Source organism: Montipora foliosa, unplaced genomic scaffold, assembly GCF_036669935.1.
Source record: "Montipora foliosa isolate CH-2021 unplaced genomic scaffold, ASM3666993v2 scaffold_385, whole genome shotgun sequence".
In the NCBI taxonomy this organism is placed as follows: domain Eukaryota; kingdom Metazoa; phylum Cnidaria; class Anthozoa; order Scleractinia; family Acroporidae; genus Montipora; species Montipora foliosa.
In genome coordinates this window covers 9,918-15,000 of record NW_027179685.1, presented here as the reverse complement: position 1 = coordinate 15,000, position 5,083 = coordinate 9,918, and the positions used below count along the sequence as shown (strand labels likewise).

General features: G+C 39.9%; 1 protein-coding gene across 1 annotated transcript in view; it reads right to left on the bottom strand.

The window, feature by feature from the left end:
* LOC137987730 (zinc finger protein 729-like) overlaps window positions 1–4,413 on the bottom strand; it is a 15,993-nt gene extending 11,580 nt beyond the window's left edge. The window contains exon 1 of the mRNA XM_068833800.1: window positions 4,394–4,413. The gene's annotated coding sequence lies outside the window, so the exon portion shown is untranslated. The remainder of the gene's footprint in view (window positions 1–4,393) is intronic.
* Window positions 4,414–5,083: the final 670 nt, after the last annotated feature.

The following is a 5,083-nucleotide window of genomic DNA, read 5'->3' as shown; positions in this document are numbered from 1 at the left end:
ATTTTTCTTCTGCTTTATCTTTTAAACTTTTTGTCAAGATATCTACTATCACTTGAAGTAGCACTAAGTACTGGGGAAACGTGAGCAGGTCAGAGCAAAATAATGCCAAACCAAATTACTCATTGATTGGGCAACTATGCTAAGATCATGCAGCAAAATCTACTTGTTCAAATAAGAAATGTATGTGCCAATTCCAACAACAAAGCCACAATGATTATGGCCACACAAGATGCTAGGCTATCATTAAAAATAAATTTAAATGATATGGTCTGCCAAATAACAAGAGAGTGAAAGCAGAGAAAAGAGTGTCAGCACAACCAGACTTCAACCAGGCTGTCAGAGTTGTATGATACAATGGTTAAAGAGAGTCACACCAGGATCAGATTAATGAGGCCCCAGTGGATCACCCTTGGTGCTATCCATAGGCTTTTTCAGATGGTATCACTTGTCTTGGTATCCCATCATGACCAGGTCCCTTGTCAGTCCTACAAAATCTTGTAGCTGCAAGTTCTTAAGATCTCATAAGCATTCTTGCTGCCTCTCCCAAATGCGGGTGGGAACTGTTTTGGGAGTTTAAACACATCACGAATCACATACAATTAGTTGAATGTGTAAAATTTAATACGGACAGATTGTACAGTTTTTTGTATCAAAGTGGCCATAATAACTTAATCAAAGGAGATGTCAAGGAAAGCTTCAGCCATTTAATCTCATGGATGCAATGTTGGAAGTTGTTTCACCCTGGAGGTCCTTCCAAATAAATTTCCCCGAAAGTTGAAACGTATCACTCTGGTTTCACTGGTTGATCATTTTGATCTTTAAGCCAAATCTCAGCTAATATTAAAAGTTTCAGAGTACATGATACCTCTTTCATACACTTTGGTTTAATTAAAAACAGCAATGGTAGTTGTGCAAAAGTCATTCAGGCAGGCAGAGCTATGTCAAAGCAATTGCATTATTAAAAAGGACCGACCAATAAAAGATAAGAGCAATTCTGTGGAAAAAAGGAAAGGAAAGGAAAGAAACTTTATTTAAGTGTCTAGTAGTTCTAGCACTGGAGCACTAATTGGGGACACTGTAAACTGAAATTAACAAATTGTTGGTTTTCACTCACGTGATCAACAGCCATGTTTTTCAACGAAAACAAAAGAAAACGTTTGCATAATAATAGAGTTGAATTCCCAGAGGATTTGGTCGGGCTCCAACATGGCCACCGTTTCTTTGTTTAGAGGCTCCAACATGGCGGCCATGACGTCATGTGAAAACCGAGAATATCGCAAATCAAGTCAAATGTTGGTTTTTGAGGAGAGGGGAAACCGGAGTACCCAGAGAAAACCTCTCGATGCAGAGTAGAGAACCAACAAACTCAACCCACATATGACACCGGATCTGGGAATCAAACCCGCGCCACATTGGTGGGAGGCGAGTGCTCTCACCACTGCGCCATCCCTGCACCCCAGGGTTAAGTTATTTCTGGAAAAAGACATGAAGTTAGGGGATACACTTTGAAAGTGACAGAAATGTGGCGGTGAAGTAAAACAAGCTTTGAGCGAGGCCGCGCAAATGCACCAGTCCCACACTGATATTGAAATCATCCCTTTCACAAATGGCCAAGGGGACAAATTGTCCCCTTCAAAATCTGGGGGAAAACTCAGAAGGGAGCACATAAGAAGAGATTAAAAAAAATTACAAGCTGAAACACAGACAGTAGGAGAAATTTTAATGCGTGTTTCAAGTTCATTTTAAAGTCACTTTTCAGTCACACTTCACTGAACATGTACGTCTCGTGCTCAACCAAGTGTGATGCATCTTTGTTTCATAAAGCGTCACAGCGAAAACATATTCGTACAATAGGTAGCTTTTTCTCTTTAAATGGAAGCCAGATTAATCATTGGAGAAATAAACAGAATAAGAACAGTGTATTAATGAGGAAGAAACAGATGCGGGTCAAAGGAAACCAACAAAATCACGATCTTTCCAGAAAACTTGGTTGCGCTGTGGATAAACAAAACCCCTTTGCATCTGAAGTGCATGTATAAAGCATAGTCATTGATTCTTGGTTTAACACCATTTAGTTAACTTTTCTTGCTTGTAATTTTTAGTTACAAGTAACAGGTAATAAAATATGTTTTTGTTGGCTTGCCTGTTTCTATGTTTGAACGTAAGAAAACTGAAAAGAAATGGACTGTCCCCCAAAAAATGAAAATGCCCCCCATAATTTTAGCCAAGGGGACAAACTGTCCCCCATTGATCAAACCTAAAGATGCTGTCTTAGCCGGATGAAACTTTGAACAGATGAAAGCAAACTGTACAAACTTGAAAGTGAATGATCAAATTCATATTTTGGTCATCTGAGTCACATAAGGATCTGTAAATTGACCGACAATGTTCAGCATGAAGTGCCAATGACAAGAGAAAAAAGCAATCCCAAAGGAGTAATTATTGCTAACGAGTTCATTGTATCAATGAATGCCTCTCATCCATTTAATTTCCCACTGGAAGACTAAATAAAGCAAGCCTCTCCAGAATAGAAATTTATGACTTGAGTGTGTACATTGTAATTATCATTACAACATTTAAGTCTACATGTTTGGTCTTCTTTCTTCTTTCATGTCAATTTTAAATCAATGAACCTCCCCTAAGTGCCTTCAAGTACATAAAGAGTGTCCAGAGGAGATCTTGTTTGGATAAAATACATGCATAATTTCTGCATGAACCAGACACACACACACTGTAAGGGAAGTAAGTGAACACAGGAAAAGGGTAGATGATTAAGCTGAATAGTACATGAACCTTGGTGAGATAGGAGCAGTGTAATACTAACCAACAAGTAATACTAAACAACTGAGAAAGAACAATACCAAGGTTGCTGCCTAAGGGTCGCCCGGTCGCCTGGGGCGCCTTATTTACGAGCGTGGGCAACCAAATTTCTAAACAAGTAGCCTGAAGGGGCGCTTTACTTGATTCATCCTCACTTTCTTGTAAATATGATCCCAGCTGGAATTTATTAATTCTGGGCTATTGAAAAAATGACTTGGGCCACTAACTTTTCATGTTGGAAGCCTGAAGAGCTCCCGGAAAATTTTCTTAGGGAGCAGCCTTGAATACAATGAATCACTTTACAAAAAGTAGGGGTGACCTTGTCTCTCCCATGAACTGCAAAACACTTCGAGATGGATCCGCCAGAGAAAAGGAGACCAAATTAATTTCCTTGCAAGATGGCATAGTAAAGAACAATGGAGATGAGCTTGTGAGCTTAATAAAGATCAAGCTGGCAAGGGACATATCCCAGTAACCCTGCAAGTGACCACCAATATTTGCACTATCATATTGAACCAGTCATTGGAATACTTCAGACTGGGTAGCTTGTTAGCTCAATGACAATTTCACTGGCAGGCCAGTGATGAAACCCCCCAACAGTCCCATCATGGAAGACCTAAAAAGTCATCCCTCAAGTCACCAAGCTAAGGGTGGAGGGGAACCATTGTTTGGAATTGGCCCAATTTTTACTTTATCAAAACTAATAATATCTGGAAATTCCTTGACAAGGAAAAGTCAGATAGGGAGTTCCCCACTGCAGTGCTTGACAAAGGAACCGCTCTTCACAACCTACATTCATGCTCATTAATTTGTGCCTTCACACAAAACAAGTTCAGTCATTTACACAAGTTTATCAATACATTTAGGGTGCATTCGATTGACAGTATTCCGGAATAGGAATACATAGAATACAAGTTGGAAATCCTTCGTTTTGCGGAGATTCAAATTAAGCTTGTCAAACATTTGCTAAAATGCTATTTTAAACATATTTTTATTATCCTTGCTGCTTTTGCACGCGCCAAACATACCGCTTTAATCATCACTCCACGTATTCTTATTCCGGAATAGGGTCAATCGAACGCGCCCTTAGATTTACTTTGTTTTACTCGATAAGTAACCACTCAGATGTTAACATTATGTCGACTCGACCAAAGGTCTTCTGGAAGTCTATTTTGAGTGTTAGGTAAACGGTCTTTAAACGCTTTATCGCCTTACAACCGCTATCGAGTTACTCGAATGCACGACTAGCGAACGACCAAATTTCGACCAATGCAATAACCACAAACGTGAAAACCTTCCTTATAGATAATTTAATCGATAGAACAACAAGGATTCGCACCCAAGTTCACTTTAGGGCTAAATACTTTGGGGATTTGAACTGAGCTGAACAAGCATAGCGAGTCATTCACTGAAAATATTGCGAGATAACAAAGGTGGTATTGACATGTTTCAGTAAGCTTATGTAGAATCCCAACCAGCCTAAGCGAAAAGGTTACAAATATATACATATACAATATATACACCTTTGCCTGGAAAACGTCGAATAGAAAATGACTTGAAGTAAAAGACATACCTGACTGACAACGAGCGCCATATTGACCCCTTCGGGAATGGTGGCGGGAAATTTTAATTTTGGCGCGCGCTCCTTTTCCTTCCCAGCATGCAGCCCTTACCGAGTTTAACGTATGGATGGCATGTGGCTGTCACCAAAGGGAAGATTTTGCGAAAGTGGTGGCGATCTAAAGCTTCCACACACGAGCTCCACTTGCGCTCTTCTGTGATCTTGACGACTTACAGAGGTGGACACGTGTTTAAAACATGTCTCATCGCATCCAATGGCCTTTTATCGCCCGCCAGACAATGACTCCCACACAGCCAAAAAAGGCAGAGTAGGGCTTTCCACAAGTTGCTCGGCAACTTTTCGTATTCCTAACAACTTTTTGCATTGTAAGCAATTTCTAGTTTTCTAAAATTCTGAGATATCGGAGCAGCTTTTAGTGACCTTTAGTGCTTAACTTGGCCATGTTTCCATATTTCACAATGTTTGAGTAGTCAATTTTCATGGGCGAAAGATGCATGCGGCTGGGCTGCTAGGTCAGCGGATTTTAAAAAGAAAATACCCAAAATGATTGTGTTTTCAATAGGACGTTTACACTCGCGTAACATTCCTTTAGGTGTTTGTTTATATTACAGTCTAGTTTAAGCTAGTTTAGTTTGTCAACTGTTTTCACTGGTACTGCTGGTACCACGATTGTATTCCTGT